Genomic DNA, 23,122 nt, shown 5'->3' with positions numbered 1-23,122 from the left:
TACCTTGAGGATGTGCTCAAATAGATATTATGATCCACTACCCATGCAAAAATCTGAGCTCCAACAAAAGACTTTGCATTATCTGAAATAACGGATGAAGGGGCACCAAACCTGGTCACAATTCCATCAAGGACCTCCATAACTAAAGATTCAGTGGCATCCTTCAATGCAACTGCCTCTGTCCATCTGGTGAAGTAATCTGTAACAGTTAAAATCCACTTGTGACCAGAACTGGAAGAAGGATTGATAGGGCCTATGAAATCCAATCCCCATTGGGCAAAAGGTTGGTCCACCTGAATAGGATGAAGGGGAAGAGCTGCAAGAATTTGTTTGCTAGACAAGAACGCACATTTTTCACACTTTCTCACATACTTATGACAATCATGAAATAGAGATGGCTAGTAATAACCAGCCCTCATGATCTTCATTATAGTTGTCCTTGTTGAGAAATGACCACCATCAGGACCATCATGAAGTTCTTTGATCATTCTTTCAGCCTGGTCTGTATCAAGGCATCTTAATAGGGCTCCATTAAAATCTTTTCTAAAGAGGACACATTCAGCTATGACATAAGGAATTGACTGTAATCTATATTGTCTCCTTCTAGTTCTATCTAATCCTTGAGGTTATCCATTGTGTAATAAGAAATTCATCATATCATCCATACAACTCCTTGGGTCGCTATTTCTTACCTCTTGTTGCTCTGTCAGTATCATAGCAGCTTCCTCATCAAGTTCTTCAGATGATAACTTCTGTTTACACAACCCACTCCCTCTTACCAGCTTGGTAATCTGAATATCAATATCATATTCCATCACTTTAGTAATCTAGCCAGCTCTTTTCTCACTAATATCTTTGCTCAAAAGGAAATCCTTCACACTGGCATGGGGTAATAACAAATGAATCTTATTATGAGATAGGAGGTGTTTAAATTTCTTTAAAGCTCTGATGACTGCAAGGGCTTGCTTCTCTACATAGCTATATTTATCTTCATATTCTTTAAGCCCTTCATTGAAGAAAGCTATGGGTTGCTCGTCACCTTTATCATTTCTTTGAGTCAAGATAGCAAAAATGCTTGACTCACCACCTAGGGTATAAAGGATGAAATCTTTCTCAAAATTAGGATTCATGAGAGTAGGGGCTGAGGCTATAGCTGTCTTGATCTCTTCAAAAATTTCCTTCCCTTCCTTGGTCCATGAAAAGACCATACCTTTCTTGAGCATGGCTATAAGAGGTTTCACCATGGTAGCAAGATTAGGGATAAATCTTCTCACAAAATTTATCCTACCTAAGAAACTTTGCAGCCCTTTCTTTTGTTTAGAAAGAGGGAGGGAAAGCATTGGTTTTGTCCTCTTTGGATCAATGGTTAAGCCATCCTCAGATACAATATGTCCTAATAATTTTCCTTGGTTAGTAGCAAAGACACACTTGCTTGGGTTAAGGGAAACCCCAAACTCTCTGCATCTTACGAATACCTGTCTTAGACGATCAAAATGATCCTCTGCATTCTTAGAATACACTGTGATATCATCAAGGTAAACTAAGACAAATTTGTCAATAAATCCTTTGAAGGCCATCTCCATTGCCTTCTGAAATGTAGCACCTACATTGGTTAGCCCAAATGGCATCTTACAATAAGCATAAGTACCCCATTTAGTAGTAAATGCAGTCTTGTATCTATCAAACTCTTTAACCAGCACTTGATTGTAGCCAGAAAATCCATCAAGAAATGAAAATCTCTTTGAACCACTGACTTGGGACAAAATTTGCTCCATAGAAGGGAGAGGATGGTGATCTTTAAGGAAAGCTTGGTTAAGGTCCCTAAAGTCCACACACAATCTAATTTCTCTGTTCTTCTTCCTAATACGAACAAGGTTTGCTACCCATGATGAGTGTTCGATGGGAAAAATTATATTGGCCTCAATCAACTTGGATAGCTCCTTTCTCATTAAGGGTTCAATTTTAGGATTCACTGGTCCCTTTTTTTGTCTTACTGGTTTTACATCATTAATTAAATCTATGGTATGCTGAAACAACCTTGGGTCAAAACCCTTTAAGTCATCATATGTCCAAGCAAATACATCATTGAATTCTTGACATAGATGAATAAAATTTTCTTGTTCAATTTCAGAACATACCTTCCCCATGTTTAAGGACTTTCCATCAGCAATCATGAGTAGAGTATAGTCATCTTCATCAACATCTAGGTTCATGGCCCTTCCTCTTGCTTGATTATTAGGATTGAAAACACTCTCTAAGGTAATGAGACCCTTAGGCAATTTGTTAGAACTAAGATGAATGATTTGGTTACCATATTGATCCTGCAGTCTCGACTGATTTCTCTCTGAAAATTCTGCCTCATTCTACAAGAAGCTCACAATTTGCTCATCAGAATCAAACACTTGCCAATGGATTTTGTTATCAAGGATGGCAGGCCTTACTACCACTCTGATTTGTTGCTTCCTTTCTTCCTCAAGATTCCCTGGCACATCATAAGATGCACCTATTGCTGCAAGTCTATCATCATATCTGTTTTCCTTTCTAGGGTTGCTTTGAATATTAAATGCATTGAAACCTTCAAGAAAACCCCATACCCTATTTTTATAAGACTTGAGAGCAAACCATTCTTGGTGGTATTCTGATTCCTCACTTGATTAACCACCAACTCACTGTCTCCATACACCCTTAAGGCTTGGATTCCTATTTTTTTAGCAAGTAGGAGACCTTGAATCAAGGATTCATACTCAGCTACATTATTAGTGCAACTAAATTGGAGCCTAAAGGAGAAGTAGTACCTTACTTGTGCAAGAGAAATTAACATCACACCAGCCCTTGATCCATTCTTATTCCTTGATCCATCAAAGTACATACTCCATATCCCACTCATATCTTCTTTAGTCTCTACAAGATTGGGAACTAGAGCATCTTTTCCCAATATACAATATGTACTGAGACCTGTCTCAAGAGTTTCTGGCATAAGATCAAATTGATATGCGTTAGACCACTCATCCAAGAAAAAATCAAGTATCTCTATTAGGAAAGTGGTGGGCTCATTCACTATGTCATTCTCATCCATCTCTAGGATAGGGCAATTCATGTTGATGGGGTTGGGGGTGTAAGATTTAGTATGATGGAGGGCTTGAGGCTCTATTGTAATTGAAGCTTTGGCTCCATATCTTGTTCTAAAAAACATATATGACCAATCAGAAGATATGTAACCACCTATTTGGGCAGTGAAGTCTCTTGACAGACAGATGGAAAAATATGGCTTGACCTCAGCAACAGAGATATCTTGGGTTACAGTACAACCATGGCATGCATGTAAGGCCATCTGCACATTCCTAAGGATCCATACAATCTTGACACTACTACCATCCAACTATAATACATCCTTAACAATGGGCTCATATTTCATTCCCAAAGCATTAGCAACACACCTAGGCATCACTGAATTGCTAGCCCCTAAATCAATCATGCAATAATGGACTAGTTTGCCCCCTATAATTAGAGAAACATAGAATGGAGGAGGTCTAACCTTTTTACTTGTTTCTACCTCCCTTGATGGTTGTACTAGTCTTGTGGCACTTTCCATGCTGGGTGTCTGATCCTTTCGTTCAATTCTTTCCAATTCTTGCTGCAGCAACCTCTTTTGCATGGGTATAGTAGCAACAGCATCCCACATGGAGATATTCACATTTGTCTTCTTCATTTGCTCTACCACACTGAATGGCATCGCAATTGCTTTCGTAGAAGCTTTGGGAGCTACAATTATATGAGGTTGAGATGGAATAACCTGAGGATCACTTGCTTCCTTTCTGCCATGATTTTGCCATTGTTGTTGAAAGGTACTTGATTGATTACTTGCTTCTTGCTAATGAGATATTGCATTTGAAGTTGAGGCCTGATTTGGAAGAGGAGGGACAACATCTTCCATAGCTCTTCTTTTGCTTCTAGTGTTATGAACAATGGAATCCTAGTTTACATTACAATGCTCCTCCATCTGATGGTTCATAAAAGAGCAATCACCCTGTCTTTTCATATCTGAGGCATCCTTTAATTGTCCTTCCTGGAATGATGGTTTTGTTGTAGGTTCTTGGACTGTCAAAGCCATAAAAGATTCAGCCTTATGACACATACAATAGGCATAGGAGTAGTTACAAGAGGGACAAAAATCTTGATCTTGAGCCATATTGTTTTGAGGGACTATGGCCCTACTTTGGTTTACAATAGAGGTTGAAGCATGGCCACCCTGCCTACTTTGATCAAAAGAATTTTTCCAATGATTAGGATTTGGAGGCCTACCACTACTTGGAATTTGATATTGCAATTGATGAGGCTTACTACCTTGACCTTGTTGTCTTTCTAAAGTCACCACCTTGTTGCTTACTTTCTGCATCATAGAGGAGTTATCCTCCAGCTTATTCCCATAATCTTGCAATCTTTTCTCTAGGTTCTTTTCTCTTTTCTCCATGTTCTGCATCAGAGATTGCATCATCTCTTTGATTTCATCTATCCCATTTGAAGATGTGGATACTTGAGGGATTGGGACAAGGGATTGTGATGTAAAAGTTGTGGGAAGAGGAGCCATTGTTGGTTGATGATTTGGAACATCAGGGAAGAAAAGAATAGGAGGCCTTGGAGCTAGCTTAGCTCCTTGTATTAGGATGTTCTCTAATTTTATTGCTATGTCATAAGCATTAGGCAAGGTATCTCCTCCCATAGTTTGGATTGTAGTGGCAATATCACTATCAAAAGCTCGAAGGTAATGCAGGAAGGCATTACCAGGGGTAGGCTTCACTGAACGAGGTATTCTATCCCATGTCTTTTGAAATCTATAATTAAAATCAGTCATACATTCATGGGGGGCTCTTTTTATAGTAGTCAACTACACTAAAAGTGACAAATAATCACTTTTCTCCTTAAAATGTTTGCACAATCCTGCTCCTAATTCATCCCAATCTGTTATAGAACCATGAGCTAAACCTTTATACCATTGTAGTGTTTTTCCTTTCAGGGATGAGGCTAGGAGCCTAACTGCAACATCATCGTCTGTAATACAATGGATATTGCAGACATTTGCAACCTCTTGAATGTGTTCTGAGGGAGAGATAGAAGTTTCACCAGTAAACACTGGTATACTTTTGAGGGAAGCTACTGGTATGTCATGTCTTTGGGCTAATAAGAGAGGGCTCCCACCATTAAAGGTGGCAAAAGTATGAGCTCTAGGCAACACCATATAGACAAGTGGTCTATTGATATGTATTGATGGAAGTCTAGGCGGAGATCTAATAGTAGGAGGAGTAGAGATAGATCTTGTAGGTGTATTTGCTACTATTGCACTCCTAACTAGTGATAAAGATATTCTAGTCTTCCTTATAGGGTTTGAAAATGAAAGCTCTTGATACTAAAACTTACATCTAGAAGATGCCCTTGTTTCAGCTCTTGAAAGCTTAAACACTAAAGCTAGTACTATCTCTTCGATATTGATCTTGAAATCTTCCCTTTTGACACCAGTAGGCTTGAAGTTTTCTAAAAAGTTTGTCCCATCGGGCGTGCCAAAAACTGTTGTCAATTAGGTTTGCACCCTTGTCCAAAGCCTATGCATGAGGACAACCTAGTGAAACATGGAAACAACCTTCAAGTTGTGGGACTTGAACTGTGAGGTTGAGTCTTCAAAGAAGGTTGACTTCCTCTTACTCTCAGGATGCACATAACTACTCTTGGAGAAGAAAAGGGAGAAGGAGAGCATGAAAGAAAATCTACCTAATCTAATCTAAAGAGGTGATGCACCAAAATAGAGTGTTCAGACCAAACTCTTCCCATATATGCACTATTGAACTAGAATGAAACTAAGGATATACACATTTAGACTTGCTTTAATCTAACAATCACATGCAGATCAAAAGACCAAGATGAATGACGCAAGGAAAAGGAGATTCACTTATATTATCATTCATAGGCCAAGGAGATACAATCATGCAGATCATAGATCTCTACAAAACACCAATAAGAGGCAAAGAATTCTTGCACTTTCATACCAATGGCTGAAGGAGATAAGACAAAAAATCATGTAGTACAGAGGCATAGGGGAATTTACACTGAGAATCTACAGAGTAGTAATAGAGAAAATAGACAGAGGTTGACCCTACAAAATTCACAAAAATTGCCTTTATAGTTCAGGCATAACTTATATTTTCCCTCCAAAACTATCTTGCAACCACTGCCATCAAGGCTTTGCCAAGAACAATCATGGGGATCTTAAGAAATTTGATCTAAGTATAGCTCTAGGTACCACGAAATCTAACTGTTAACTAAAATTAGGGCCTTGAGAAGACAGAGGTGGTGCCATTAATTTTCTTGATCAGGTAGATGGATTAAATCGGGATGGTAGAGTGTCTTTGCATGCTTTACATTCACTTCGGGAGGTTGGAATTGATCATGAAGATCATATTCACAAAAGACCTCGATTCTTATTATTCTTGAGCACCTAAATCAGCAGGGTCAGCAATCAACTAAACTCTAGATCCAAAATGGGCTATGTGCGCCAATAACCTCTTTTTATCTTGCCACCTCGCAGGAGTCCTACGTAGTTGACCATCTCTTTCATTACTAACCGTGCCACCTTGGAACCCCAATCGTGATAGTCACATTAACTGCCAAGACGTCCAACTGTTACTACCTCTACTGGACCCACTGGGACACATGTCACCAAGGTGCTATGTCACTATGCATATCTTCTGAGCACTTTCCCATAGCGAGATAGTGCCCACCATAGATTTGAACTGATCTTACGATCGTGAAGACTCGCCATAATACTACGCTATCTCCTTAAAACCTCTGGGCCCACAAAACACTTGGCAACCACCTAGCACAACCTAGCATCCTCATCTTGACGAGATCTGGCCCCACTAATCCACGTGGCACAATGGCACTATGTCTCTATGGGTAATCTCCTCACAACTTTCCATAGCGAGATAGCACCTACCGTCAATTTCCTTAGATCTATGGTGATCAAAAAAAATTTACAACTGCACACTGAGTTCGCTGAGTGGACCAATAAAAAACCACCATTGTACTGTGACCCAACAACTGCCACCGAGGATGAGCCATAATATTCCTTTGGAGAAGGGTGGGCCCATTACATCATCTATGCCACGCATCGTCGAGGCACTATGTCGCTATGGATAACGTCCTCACAGCTCCCAATAGCGAGATAGCGCCCACCATTGATTTTTTGAGATCTAGTGGCGAGCAAGATGGATCTAACCTATTAGTATACCAACCAATAGAAACTGGCCATGTGCCAACCTGTCTGACAACCCTCGTTTGTGGCCTGCCAAGTGAAGCAAGACCCACATTCTACACAGTTATACTTTAGCCAATGAAAAGATTGATCAACTGCCAACGTGTCTGACGAATCCTTGCTGATATCTGATGGGGCATACTTGGGACCCACCTTCCTTCTGACATTGCCACAGTATCATTTTTTGTTTGGGCGCTATGTTGCTAACTGTGAGGAATACATATTTTTCGATAGTGCCATAGCACCCACCGTGGATCTAGCAAATCTCGGTGCTGGAGAAACGACAAGGAAAGGAGGACCCACCTACCACATGGCGAAAAGGTGCTATGTCGCTATGTGTATCCTCCATGCAACTTCCCATAGCGAGATAGTGCCAATTGTAGATATCTTTCGATCTGACGATGGGGAACTTGCGAGCTTGCAGAAACATTAAAATGCACAAGGAAGAAATATATAAAGTTCTATCATTTTTTTTTAATATTTCTAGGATGTTTAAAATAACATTAAACCGGGAAGTGACCATTGGATGGGCAAGTATTTAAAATTCAAATATTTAGCAGGGGGCACAAAATGCAACATGACCCTCAGAAGATTGACCTTGAAACACACTTAAAAAACCTTGGAGACTCAATGGTACGGGGTGGCCGCGAATGTTGGAGGCTCTTTGCAACTAGAACAAGGGCATCACTAGGGTTCACCCACCCATCCGGAGCTAATGACATCAATGATTTGATGTCAATATTAGCAATTTCAGAGTTACACAGTGATGCACCTATCAATTTAGGCACACTACAAGTTTTTGCATTGAGCTAGATCGTTGTGCCAAATTTTGGCAAAAGGAATGTGATCTCTCAAAAATAAGATATGTTATTGTAGGCCTCACCATAACCATCCTATAGCATTTAATTTTCCATCGATAGCCCCTACAAGCTTCAAGTTACAACCCTCAGAAGATCAACCTCAAAACGCACTAAGAGCACCTTGGAGACTCTTTGGTACGAGGAGGCCGCAAATGATGGAGTCTCTCCATAGTCAAAACAAGGGTGTTACTAAGATTCACATACCCACCTAGAGCTAATGGTGCTAACAATTTGATGCCAAAATCAATAGTTTCAAAGTTATGCAGTGATGCACCTATGAATCGAGGCACACTACAAGTTTTGGCATTGAGCGAGATTGTTATTCCAAATCCAAATGAAATGTGAAATCTCAAAAGATAGGTTATTGTAGGCCTTAGTATGATCATCCTGTAGCATTCAACATTTCATCGATAGCCCCCACAAGCTCCAAGTTACAAGCCTTAGAATATCGACCTCAAAACACACTTAGAGCACCTTGGAAACTCTTCAATACGTCGTGGCTGCGAATGACAGATGCTCTTCATGAATAGAAAAAGGGTTTCATTAGGGTTCACCTACCTATCCATAGCTAATAGCTCTGACGATTCAATGCCAAGATTACTAGTTTCAAAGTTATGCAGTGATGCACCTATGAGCTAAGGCACACTGCGAGTTTTGGCATCAAGGGAGATTGTTGTGCCGAATCAAAATAGAATGTGATCTCTCCAAAATGAGAGAGTTTATTATATGCCTCAGTATAACCATCCTATAGAATTTGACATTTAATCGATAGCCCCCATGAGCTCTGAGTTAGAACCCTTAGAAGATTGACCTTGAAATGCACTTAGAGCACCTTGGAGACTCTTCAGTATGGGGTGGCCGCGAATGATGGAGGCTCTCTGCAACTTAAACAAGGGTGTCACTAGGGTTAGTACTAAGTAAAAACATTATTTCTTACCTCTCTCAATTTTTTAGCATTAGGAATAGTGCAAGTTTGGTGTTAGCATGTATTAAAATCATCATTTTTTAGGTCCCTCCAGATAAATTACATTAAGTAAAAACATCTTTGTTTCTTACATTAAATCAACAAGTTTAGATTTACAATATCTCAAGTGTTTCATCATGATTACATCTATACACAACTATCAAAATTCCTAGTGTCAAAAATAGTAGTGTCAAAAATCGTAGTGTCAAAAATTGTAGTGTCAAGAATAGAATATTTTTTCTTCATTTTGCTCCTTATTTAGTTTGTTATCTTCATGCATGGCTACTCTTCATGATGTACCTACATTCCAATATCATAAAAATTATTAGTAACTTATTGTATTAAAAAGATAATCATTGAATTATCGAATCATTATGAACAAAAGAACATAAGAAGTAAATATACCTAGTCGACTTTTCACGTAGGGTCATCTCTCTGTTTTAGAGTCTCCAATAGGGCTTCATGATCAATATTAGTAATGGTAAAAAGTTCTTTTACTTTTACTGTTGGTCTTCCTTGATGCTTCAACAATTTCACATTTGTTGCTATAATAAGATGTGAATATATGATAATTGTTTTGTGCTTTAGATAGTCTTCGAATGTAGGAATTCCATTCCTTCTAAGCATGTATGTTCATAGCCATGTTCCAACAACAACTGAACCAGTATGATATGTGAATATGTCATCATCTGTGAATATTCAATTTCTCCTAACTAGAGCTCTCTTCACACGTGACCATGCTCCATCGTGTTCCCCTTTCCCATGGCCAAAATTTAAAAAACACCAAATATGAGGCACCCCCCTCTCTAAGTGCATCCTACACAACCAATACAACATGCAAGCATTCTTGAATTGACCTATACAATTATCTAACCAAATGATATGTCTATCCATAGGAATGTCATGCTCTTATAAGAAATCAAAATAACTTTCAAAATAATGTTGTACAAACTCGTGAGAGTGAGATCTATCATCACTCATGTAAAAATGGTACTCTCTAATAATCTTTCAATTATCTTCTGCACTATCAGGGGTATGTCTATATGTTATGTGGACAAAAATAGCAATATGAATGGAGTTGTAATATTGAGATTATATCACATTTTGAGGTTGCAATGTGTAGTTCTCTTCAAAGTCAATAACTAATATAATAGTACCAATGGGAAAAGTTTCCTTACACATTCTAAGTTGTCGATCCAACCACTGAGACCTATGACTATGCTTTGCATACTTGTAGAAACATGGAAACATATGTCAAACATATGTCAAACTTGGATAAGCCACCACATTCTAAACACTTCTCATTTTAGCAAGCATTTCTATAAGAGAAAAAATCATCAACTCTATGACATGAAAATTGATCTAGCAAGTCTCTTGATGATTTTGGAAGCCCACTAGCACCACAATACTCCAAAATTTCTTTAGTATGCAAAGTAGAATGGATGAAGCATAATAGTTCATGGTGCATAGAAAATGTCTTCAAAGATTCAAAATCCCTTTGAGATAAATGCAATATTGGATGACTCTCTAAATTATTTGAACAACATAGTTTGACTTACCTCCAAATAATTTTTGTCACTTAGGTTTGCACCCTTGTCCAAGGCCTATGTGCGAGGACAACCCAGTGAAACATGGAAACAACCTCCAAGCTGTGGGACTTGAACTGTGAGGTTGAGTCTCCGGAGAAGGCCGGCTTCCTCTTACTATTAGGGCACACCTATCTACTCCTGGAGAGGAAAAGGGAGAAAGAGAGCACGAAAGCAAATCTACCTAGTCTAATCTAAGGAGGTGATGCACCAAAATAGAGTGTTCAGACTTCATTTCTACCCATATATGCACTACAAAACTAAGACAACATTCAAAAGACATACACACCCAGACTTATGTCAATCAATAACCACATACAGATCAGGAAACCAAACTGAAGAACACAAGGAAAAGGATTTCACTTATATATTATCCAATAGGCCAAGAATAGATACAGTATGCAGGCCACAAATCTCAACAATACACCAATGAGAGGCAAGATGGATGCACATACACTTTGATGGTTGAAGGAGATGATACAGAATATTATACAGCTCAGAGACAAAGCGAATTTTACACTGCAGACTTGCGAGCAATAGCTGAGAAATCAGAAAAGGAGTCCCCCTAAGAAAAGATCACAAAATTGCCTTTATAGTTCAGGCATAACTGAGGATTTTTTGCATTACATTTACTTCTTACCTACTGGCATTAACTTCTCACCCTGCAAATCGAATCAAAGCTCTGGTGGTTTTGAGTACCAAAAATGTGATATTCCTCTAAGAAAGAGCCTGGAGAAGACAGAATGGCACCAGAAAACATCCCCTGACATAGTAGATTGATCTGTAACAGTGGTAGAATGTCCTTGCACTTTGCATTTACTTCTGAGTCGGTGGCATTGATCACAAGATTGAAATCTCGCAGCAAAAAACCTAATTCATTGTTTCTAGCTCATGAATCCATGAGGTCAAAGCAAGTCAAACAGTTTCTTATGTGCCAACTAGGCCACGTGGGCCAATCGTCTCTCTTTATTTTGCCACATCCTCAAGGTCCCACGCGCTGACCATTCCTTATGTCGGACTGGGCGCTATGTCGCTATGGGCACCATGCCCTAAGAGTCATTATAGTGACATAGCGCCCCACTGTTATCTCTAATCGCGGTGGTTACCAATCTGACTGTGTCACCATTCCATCACCTAGCCGCAACATCAAAACTAACTGCCCTGTTGATTGCGACGATTGCACCGACTGCCATCTATTAACTGTCAACCCTGGTCTGCCAGCAAGACACGTGTCAGCAAGACGCTATGTTGCTATGGTAAAGATCACAATACTTCACCATAGCGAGACAGCGCCTTCCATTGATCTGACCTGATCTGACGATCGTGAAGACTCGTCATATTCCGTGCTTGTTTTTCAACTTCTGGGCCCGTGAAATGCTGTTAGCACACCTGGCATCACCTTCGCGATCGCACCTTGGCGAGACCTGGCCCCACTGACACATGGAGAAAGGGCACCATGTCGCTATGGTAAAGATCGCGCAACTTTACCATGCAAACATTGCGCCTTCTGTTGATTTTCCTTGATCTGATGGCAAGCAAGATAGATATTGCGCCCTACCCCACAGTGTATCAATCAATGGGAACCGGCCACGTGCCAACTGTCTATATATCTTGCGCCTTCAAACCTAGACCCACAAGGACACGTGTCCTCTAGGCACCAACTCGCTATCGTAAATCTCGTGCGGCTTATCCATAGCGCGATGGCGCCTGTCGTTGATCTCTGCAGATCTGACGGTGGAAACACCTCGTACTCTGCACATCCCTCCGTTTGAAAATCACTAGGCGTATGAACCACATATGCTCTTACTCATACATTTGGCACCTCCCTATTGGCCTTCTGAGAAACTGGAGGCCAATTCCCCATAGCGCCATAGCACCCAACTGATGACATGTCTTCTAATTTCCACGTGTCTTCAAATAATTCACCACCATGGCACCGGACTCTACCAACTGGGCAGATGAGGTACATGTGACCCATCTGTCTCTGATTCGTTGCGATGGACTTTTTCGTTTGGGCGCTATGTTACCATCGGAAAACTCATGAATTTTTTGATGGTGTCATGGCACCCCACTAGCTTTTCTAACTTCTCGACCCATGAAACTAACCGTTCACCGTGAACATTTTCCCGGTGACGTAACCTGCCCACCATAAGACATTTTCGTCGGGCGCTATGTCACTATGAAGATTTTTCGGCCTACACATGATAGCGACATAGCACCCACGGTGCCGTGGAACTTTTTTGACCTGCCAAAACATGTTTTCCCAGCAAGCTGGACCCATCGGACACGTGTCATCAGGGCACCATTTCAAAAACATAAATCTTGTGCAGCTTCCGATGGCGAGATAGCGCCAACTATCGATCTTCCTCAGATCTGACGGTAGAGAACCTGTGAGCCATAGAAACCATGTTAAAAGGTTCGCAGCTTGGTATTTTCATATTTCCACGGGTATTTGATTATGGAAATTTCAAAGGAAGGAAGGGCAATATGAATTATGAATTTTGGTAGGAAGATTAAAATACAACATTTCTGGCAACTCACAGGGGGCATGAGCCTGCTCGATGCATGACCAGTGCCTGTAAACAATCCATGGGTCATGGAGTCAAAAAAGTATAAATCTAAGAACTGCAAAACCGTAACCCTTCTATGAGGAGATCAAAACATTGAAAACCTTAGCTCCGCAACTGCAACTGGAAACAGAAAAACAAAACTTCCTTTGCAACCTGAGACACCTCAAAATTTGGTACCTCACAGGGATACGGCTGTGCTCGCGCACTTCTTGAAAAGCAGGAAACAATAGAAAAGAAACTAAGCTACTTATGTACATGGATTCACAATCTTTAAAAATAGGGCTTCAGATAGAACCCATTGACTGGAATGGGCAAAATTTCACCATTTGGCCTACTCAACTAAAATGCATTAGCCTGCTTGCAACTGGCAACTAGGTAGGGGCCACTCCATAGTGCATCAAATTTTTGAATGTCATCCTAGTTTTGCCCTATCTGCATCCCACTTTAGAACTAAATCTCCTTCTCTGAGGGTTCTGACCCTAGCCTTCTTATCAAAATTCCTCTTCATCTGCTGCTAATGTATCTCTAGGGTTTGCATAGCTTTATTTCTCTTTTCTTCTAGTTCAATCAGCTCTACCATTCTTACTGACATGGCATTATCTTCAATCAATTCCAGCTGATGAGCCAACTCCAAGGATGGGAATTCTAATGAAATCGGGAATCTGGCTTCCCTACCATATACCAGCACAAAAGGTGAATTCCCAACAGATCTCTTGGGGGTTATCCTATCAGCCCACAGAGCAGTTCTTAATTTCTCATGCTAGACCCTCTAATTGTCTTCTATTGTCCTCTTCATGATTTTGATCAGATTCTTGTTGGAAGACTCAGCCAAACCATTACCCTAGGGATAGTAATTTGATGATGTGCTCAGGTAAATATTGTGATTCATTGCCCATGCACAAATCTGGGTTCCAACAAAAGACTTAGCATTATCTGAAATGATAGTAGAACGAGCACCAAACCTAGATACAATTCCATCAAGGAATTCAACAACTAATGGTTCTGTGGCATCCTTCAAGGCAACTGCCTTTGTCCATCTAGTGAAATAATCAGTAGCAGCCAAAATCCATTTATGACCTGCACTAGACGGAGGATTAATGGGACTTATAAAATCCAACCCCCATTGGGTAAAGGGCTGATCCACCTGAATAGGATGAAGGGGGAGAGCTGCAAGCCTCTATTTGCCTAAAAAGAAAGCACACTTCTCACGTTTTCTCACATATCCATAACAATCATGAAACAGAGATGGCCAATAATAACCAGCCCTCATGATCTTCATGGTAGTTGTTCTCGCAAAGAAATGGCCACCATCAAGGCCATCATGAACTTCCTTAATCATCCTCTCAGCCTGATCCTCTTCAATGCATCTCAACAGGATCCCATTAAAATCCCTCCTGAATAGCATACCATTAATTACAACATAGGGAATGGACTGTAGTCTATATTGCCTCCTTTTAGTTCTGTCCAATCCCTGAGGGTATCCATTCCCTGATAAGAAGCTCTGCATATTATTTATCCAACTCCTTGGACTATTAACATTTCCTTCCTCCTGCTACTCTGTTAATACCATAGCAGCCTCTTCATCAGAATCCTGACCTGATAACATTTCCTTGCACAAACCTCTCCCTCTTACCAGCTTGGTAATCTAAATATCAACATCATACTCCATTACCTTGGTAATCCATCCAGCTCTCTTTTCACTGATATCTTTGCTTAACAGGAAATCCTTTACACTGGCATGGGGTACCAACAAATGGATCCTATTGTGGGATAAGAGGTGCTTGAATTTCTTCAAGGCTCTGATAACCACAAGGGCCTGCCTCTCAACAAAGTTGTACTTATCTTCATATTCCTTAAGCCCTTCACTGAAGAAAGCTATGGGTTGCTCCTCATCCTTGTCATTTGTTTGAGTCAAGACAGCAGAAATACTTGACTCACCACCTAAAGTGTAGAGGATGAAATCTTTCTAAAAATTTGGGTTCATGAGAGTAGGGGTTGAGGCTATGGTTGTCTTGATCTCTTCAAAACTCTCCTTCCCTTCCTTGGTCCATGAGAAGATCATACCTTTCTTAAGCATAGCTGTAAGAGGTTTCACCATGGTAGCAAGATTAAGAATAAACCTTCTTACAAAATTTATTCTACCAAGGAAACTTTGCAGCCCCTTCTTGTGTTTAGGAAGAGGAAGGGCAAGTATTGCCTTTGTTCTTTCTGGATCAATAGTCATCCCATCCTTAGATACAATGTGTCCCAATAATTTTCCTTGGCTTGTAGCAAAGACACATTTGGCTGTGTTAAGGGAAACCCCAAACTCTCTACATCTTAGAAATACCTGTCTTAGATGATCAAAATGGTCTTCTACATTTTTTGAATATACAGTTATATCATCAAGGTATACTAAGACAAACTTGTCAATTAATTTTTTAAAGGCCATCTCCATTGCCTTTCGAAATGTGGCACCTGCATTTGTTAGCCCAAATGGCATCTTGCAATAAGCATAGGTGCCCCATTTAGTAGTAAATGTTGTCTTATGTCTGTCAGATTCTTTAACCAACACTTGGTTATAACCAGAAAATCCATCAAGAAAAGAGAATCTCCTTGACCCACTGACCTTGGACCAAATCTGCTCCATGGAAGGGAGAGGATGGTGATCTTTAAGAGAAACCTGATTAAGATCCCTAAAGTCCACACACAGTCTGATTTCTCCATTTTTCTTCCTTACAGGGACAAGGTTAGCTACCCATGATGAGTGGTTGATGTGAAAAATTATATTAGCCTCAATCAACTTGGATAGCTCTTTCCTCAGTAGAGGCTCAATTTTAGGATTCACTGGCCTCTATTTTTTCCTTACTGGTTCGGCCTTATCAATTAAATCTATGGTATGCTGAAACAAACTGGGGTCAAATCCTTTCAAGTCATCATATGTCCAAGCAAATACATCATTAAATTCTTGACATAAATGAATGAATTTTTCTTGCTCAGTTTTAGAACATACCTTCCCCATATTCAGAAATTTTCCATCAGCAATTGTAACTGGGGCATAATCATCCTTTTTCACAGCTAGATTCATTCCTTTGCCTCTTGTTTGATCATCAGGATTAAAGACACTCTCCAAGGTAATGAGACCCTTTGGCAACTTGTTACAACTGAAATGAATGATCTGATCACCATACTGATCTTGCAGTCTTGACTGGTTTCTATCTAAGAATTCTGCCTCATTCTGCAAGAAACACACAATTTTCTCATCAGAATCAAACACCTGCCAATGAGTGTTGTTGTCAGGGATAGCAGGCCTCACTACCACCTTTATGTGTTGCTTCTTCTTCTCTTCAAGATTCCCTGGTACATCATAAGATGCACCTATTTCTGAAAGTCTATCAGCATGTTTATTTTCTTTCCTAGGAATGCTCTGAATATTAAATGCATTGAAGCCCTCAAGAAAATCCCAGACTATGTGTTTGTAGGACTTGAGCAGGCCATTTTTGGTGATATTCCAGTTTCTCACTTGTTTAACTACTAACTCACTATCCCCATATACTCTCAAGGCTTGAATTCCTCTCTTTTGGGCAAGTAAGAGACCTTGAATCAAAGATTCATACTCGGACACATTATTGGTGCAACTGAATTGGAGGCTAAAGGAGAAGTAGTATCTTATTTGTGCAAGAGAGATCAACATAACACTAGCCCCTAAACCATTTCTATTCCTTGAGCCATCAAAGTACATACTCCATGTTCCATTTATATCATCATTATTCCTAACAAGACCAAGAACTTGAGCATCTTTCTCTATTATGCAATATGTACTAAGGCTTGTCTCAAGAGTCTCTGACATAGGCTCAAACTGATATGCATTTGCCCACTCATCCAAGAAGAAATCAGAAATCTCTGCTATGGAAGTGGCAGGCTCATTTACTATGTCATTTTCATCCATCTCTAGAATAGGGCAATTCATGTTGATGGGATTGGGGATATAAGATTCAGCGTGATGAAGGGCTTGAGGTTCTGCTCTGATTGAAGCATTGGCTCCATATCTGGTCTTAAATGACATATATGACCAATCAGCAGATATGAATCCACCAATTTAAACAGTGAAGTCTCTTGAAAGACAAATAGCAAAATAGGGCTTGACTTCAGCAACAGATATGTCTTGAATCACAGTGCAACCAGGGCATGCATGTAGGGCCATCTCCACATTCCTAAGGATACCTACAGTTTTGACAGTACTACCATCTAATTGTAACACATCCTTAACAATGGGCTCATATTTCATTCCTAAAGCATCAGCAACACACCTAGGCATTACTGAGCTGCTAGCCCCTTAATTTATCATGCAATTGTGAACTAATTTGCCCCCCTATAATCAGAGAAACATAGAATGGAGGAGGTCTAACCTTTTTATTTGTCTCCACATCCCCTGCTGGTTGTACTAGACTTGTGGCACTTTCCATGGTAAATGATTGATCCCTGGGTTCAATCTTCTCTAATTCTTTCTGCAACATCCTCTTCTGCATTGGTATGGTAGCAACAGCATCCCACATAGAAATGTTCACATTTGTCTTCTTCATTTGATCTACCACACTGAATGGTGTATTAGGAACTTTGGTAGAAACTTTGGGACCTGCACTTATAAGAGGTTGAGATGGGGCAACATAAGGATCACCTGCATCTTTCTTTCTAGAATCTTGCTTTTGCTACTGTGAAGTACTTGTTTGTTCATTTGCTACATGTATATGAGGTCTAGCACTTGAAGCTGAGGCCTACTTAGGAGAAGGAGGGGCAGCATGTTCTATAGCTCTCCTTTTGCTTCTTGTGTTATGAGCAACGGGATCCTGGTTTACATTATAATGCTCCCCAATCTGATGATTCATGAAATAGCAATCATCATGTCCTTGAATATATGAGGCCTCCTTGGGATGATCCTCCTTGTATGATTGCTTTGCTGCAGGTTCTTGGTCAGTCAGGGCCAAATAAGATTCTACCTTCTCGCACATGCAATAGGTGTAAGAATAGTTGCAGGAAGGACAAAAATCTTGATCTTGGGCCAAGTTATTTTGAGGGACTATAGCTCTGTTCTGATTTGAGCTTGAAGTAGAAGCATGACTATTTCTCCTACCCTGATCAAAAGAGCTATTCCATTGGTTAGGAGGCCTACCACCATTTGGAGCTTGGTATTGCAATTGGGGAGGCTTGCCACATTGAGCTTGCTGGTTTTCTAAGGCCACCAATTTGTTACTCATTTTTTGTATTATAGAAAAACTATCCTCTAATCTCTTACCTTGGTCCTTCAATTCCCTCCCCTGTTCTTGCAATTTTTATCCAAGGTCTTCTCTCTCTTATCTGTATTCAGCACTAGACCTTGGAGCATCTCTTTGAGTTCATCTATCCCATTTGAGGATGTGGAAACTTGAAGGACTGGAGGAAGGGCTTGTGATGTAGAAGTTGTAGGAAGAGGGGCTATTGTTGGTTGATGGTTGGTAACATCAGGAAAGAAAGGCATAGGGGGCCTTGGAGCACACTTTACTCCTTGTATTAGGATGTTCTCAGCTTTTATGGCTATCTCATAAGCATTACGCAAGGTATCTCCTCCCATATAGTTTGGATTGTAGTGGCAATATCACTGTTGAAGGCTCTAAGGTAATGCAAGAAGGCATTACCAGGGGTAGGTTTCACTGTAGTAGGTATTCTATCCCATGTCTTTTGAAATCTATAATTAAAATCAGTCATACATTCATGGGGGGGCCTTTTTATAGTAGTCAGCTGCTCTAAAAGTGACAGATGGTCACTTCTATCCTCAAAATGTTTGCATAACCCTGGTCCTAGTCCATCCCAATCAGTTATAGAACCATGAGCTAAGCCTCTATACCACTGTAATGCTTTTCCTTTTAAAGATGAGGCTAGAAGTCTGATAGCAACATCATCCTCTGTGATACCATGAATATTACAGACATTTGCTACTTCTTGGATATGCTCTAAAGGGGAGATGGAAGTTTCACCAGTAAAATCAGGTATACTTTTTCGTGCAGATACTGGTATATCATGTCTTAGGGCTAATAATAGAGGACTTCCACCATTAAAGGTGGCAAAAGCATGGACTCGTGGTTCTGCCATGTAAACAAGTGTTCTATTGATGAGTGTTGATGGCAATCTAGGTTGAGTTCGAACAGTAGGAGGAGTAGAGACAGATCTTACAGGTATATTAACTATTATTACACCCCTAACTGGTGATAATGAAGCTCTAGTCCTCCTCCTTCTAGGATTTGAAAGAGAAAGCTCTTGATATTGAAATTTACCTCTGGAAGATGCCCTTGTTTCAGCTCTGGGCATGAATCGCTGCAACTTTGGCTTGAAACCAGATTTGTTGATGTTCAGAGTTGCCAAGTACTTTGAAGAATTAGCCTCTTGAAGGCTTGAATACTGAAACCAGCACTACCTCTTCAGCATTAATCTCTGAAACTCTTTCTTCTTGACACCAGTAGACTTTAAATTTGTTTGAAAAAGTGTCCCACCGAGCGTGCCAAAAACTGTTGTCAATTAGGTTTGCACCCTTGTCCAAGGCCTATACGTGAGGACAACCTAGTGAAACATGGAAACAACCTCCAAGCTGTGGGACTTGAACTGTGAGGTTGAGTCTCCGGAGAAGGCCGGCTTCCTCTTACTATCAGGGCATACCTATCTACTCCTGGAGAGGAAAAGGGAGAAGGAGAGCACGAAAGCAAATCTACCTAGTCTAATCTAAGGAGGTGATGCACATAAATAGAGTGTTCAGACTTCATTTTTGCCCATATATGCACTACAAAACCAAGATAACATTCAAAAGACATACACACCCAGACTTATGTCAATCAATAAACTCATACAGATCAAGAAACCAAACTGAATAACACAAGGGAAAGGATTTCACTTATATATTATCCAATAGGCTGAGAATAGATACAATATGCAGGCCACAGATCTCAACAATACACCAATGAGAGGTAAGATGGATGCACATACACTTTGATGGCTGAAAGAGATGATATAGAATGTTATACAGCTCAGAGACAAAGGGAATTTTACACTGCAGACCTGCGAGCAGTAGCAGAGAAATCAGAAAAGGAGTCCCCCTAAGAAAAGATCACAAAATTGCCTTTATAGTTCAGGCATAACTAAGGATTTTTTGCATTACATTTACTTCTCATCTATTGGCATTAACTTCTCACCCTAAAAATCCAATCAAAGATCTGGTGGTTTTGAGTACCAAAAATCTGATATTCCTCTAAGAAAGAGCTTGGAGAAGACAAAACGGTGCCAGAAAACATCCCCTGACATAGTAGATAGATCTGTAATGGTGGTAGAATGTCCTTGCACTTTGCATTTACTTCTGAATCAGTGGAATTGATCACAAGATCCAAATCTCGCAGAAAAAACCTGATTCATTATTTCTGGCTCATGAATCCGTGAGGTCAAAGCAAGTCAAATAGTTCCTTATGTGCCAACTAGGCCACGCAGGCCAATCGTCTCTCTTTATTTTGCCACCTCCTCAAGGTCCCACGCGCTGACCATTCTTTATGTCGGACTGGGTGCTATGTCGCTATGGGCACCATGCCTTGAGAGTCATTATAGTGACAGCGCCCCACTGTTATCTCTAATTGCGGCGGTTACCAATCTGACTGCATCACCTTTCCATCACCTAGCCGCAACATCAAAACTAACTGCCCTGTTGACTGCGATGATTGCACTGACTGCTAGCCGTTAACCATCAACCCTAGTCTACCAACGAGACACGTGTTAGCAAGATGCTATGTCACTATGGTAAAGATCGCACAACTTCACCATAGCGAGACAGTGCCTTCCATTGATCTGCCCTGCTCTGACAATCGTGAAGACTCGTCATGTTTCGTGCTTGCTTTTCAACTTATGGGCCCACGAAATGTTGTCAGCACACCTAGCATCACCTTCGCGACCGCACCTTGGCGAGACCTGGCCCCACTGACAGGTGGTGAAAGGGTGCCATGTCGCTATGGTAAAGATTGCGCAACTTCACCATGGCGACATGGTGCCTTCTGTCAATTTTCCTTGATCTGACGACAAGCAAGATAGATACTGCCCCCTGCCCCACAGTGTAGCAATCAATGGGAACTGACCACGTGCCAACTATCTGTATTTCCTACACCTTCAAACCTAGACCCACGAGGACACGTGTCCTCTAGGCACCAACTCGCTATCGTAAATCTCGTGCGGCTTATCCATATCGCGATGGCACCTGTCGTTGATCTCTGTAGATCTGACGGTGGAAACACTTCATACTCTGTACATCCCTCCCTCTAAAAATCACTGGGCTCGTGAACAATATATGCTCTGACTCATACACTTGGCACCTCCCTATTAGCCTTCGAAGCATCAACCTGGCAGACCCGAGACTTTGACCCCACAGAGCGGCCACGTGTCAACAAGGCGCTATGTTGCTAAGAGGAACTCGAGGCCAATTCCCCGTAGCACCATAGCGCCGAACTGATGACATGTATTTTGATTTGCATGTGTCTTCAAATAATTCACCACCATGGCACCCGACTCTTACCAACTAGGCAGATGAGGTACATGGCACCCATCTATCTCTGATTTGCCGTGGTGGACTTTTCTCTTTGGGCGCTATGTCGCCATCAAAAAACTTATGAGTTTTCTGATGGTGCCATGGTGCCCCACTGGCTTTTCTGACTTCCTGGCCCATGAAACTGACCATTCACCATGAACATTTCCCGGTGACGTAACCTGCCCATCGTAAGACATTTTTGTCGAGCGCTATGTCGCTATGAAGATTTTCCAACCAACACATGATAGTGACATAGTGCCCACGGTGCCGTGGAACTTTTTTGACCCACCGAAACATGTTTTCCCAGCAAGCTGGACCCACCGGACACTTGTCATCAGGGCACCACGTCGCAAACATAAATCTCGTGCAACTTCTGATGGCAAGATAGCACCAACTGTCGATCTTCCTCAGATCTGACGGCAGAGAACCTGCGGGCCGTAGAAACCATGTTATAACGTTCGTAGCTTGGTATTTTAATATTTCCATGGGTATTTGATTATGGACATTTCAAAGGCGGGAAGGGCAATATGAATTATGAATTTTGGCGGGAAGATTAAAATACAACAATAATGTTTAGGACGTGGCATACAATCATTGATACCAATTCTCAACTTCAACATGTCTTTAGCATTGAGTGATGCTCTTGAGCTAGAGTGCCAAAACTATATAATTTATTCCTTCAGATCATTGAATAACTTCTTACCAAATTCTCCCACCAAAAGCCTATGTTTCATTTTTAAGAGGATCACCAATTCTCTCTTGTCTAATAAGTGCTCTTCTCAAAGTAGTATGATTTAGGTTCAAGTCAATACAATTTTCTCTCATATATCTACCATTTCTCAAATGATGACTTACCAAGGGGTTGTAATAACCCTTCAAGAAGCTCTCTTATCCTTCTCCTTACTATTTTTTCCAATCCTATTGAGAGCACTGAAAAGATTCTTCACAATAATGGCATTTCTTTCCAATTTTTTATTGACACGAATCTTCAATTTGGAAAGCATAGGTCTCATCTTTTTTATCTTTAATAAGTGCATAAAAAGTTGACATTGCTCCAACACTATCTTGTTGTCAAAAAACATCTCATATAGTTTTGAAGCCCATAACCGAATGGTTATTTGTGATTTTTTTCCTTCCAAATTGGTAAAATCGTTTTATCAATTTCAATTATCCATTTTGGTGTCCTAGGACCTTCATGTTGATTATAATTAGGAGATATGTAATGTTCCTATGCATTTTCATTTTTGACATGGTCAATCATGCAATTTACATT

General features: G+C 40.5%; 1 long non-coding RNA gene across 4 annotated transcripts in view; it reads right to left on the bottom strand.

Moving 5' to 3' along the window:
- The window catches only part of LOC149546771 (uncharacterized), a 160,989-nt gene that overhangs the window by 47,135 nt on the left and 90,732 nt on the right, over positions 1–23,122 (bottom strand). Inside the window, exon 3 of one of the 4 annotated variants that reach the window (XR_016353770.1) lies at positions 9,203–9,427. The exons of the other annotated variants lie outside the window; for them this stretch is intronic. This is a non-coding gene — a long non-coding RNA (uncharacterized LOC149546771). Of the gene's footprint in view, positions 1–9,202; positions 9,428–23,122 lie in introns of those variants that run through there. 4 annotated transcript variants of the gene reach the window in all.

This window comes from Cupressus sempervirens, chromosome 7 (assembly GCF_028749045.1).
Source record: "Cupressus sempervirens isolate cs-2001-9-10 chromosome 7, ASM2874904v1, whole genome shotgun sequence".
Classification (NCBI taxonomy): Eukaryota; Viridiplantae; Streptophyta; class Pinopsida; order Cupressales; family Cupressaceae; genus Cupressus; species Cupressus sempervirens.
Note: the sequence above shows the minus strand (reverse complement) of the source record. Positions and strands in the feature narration are given on the sequence as shown.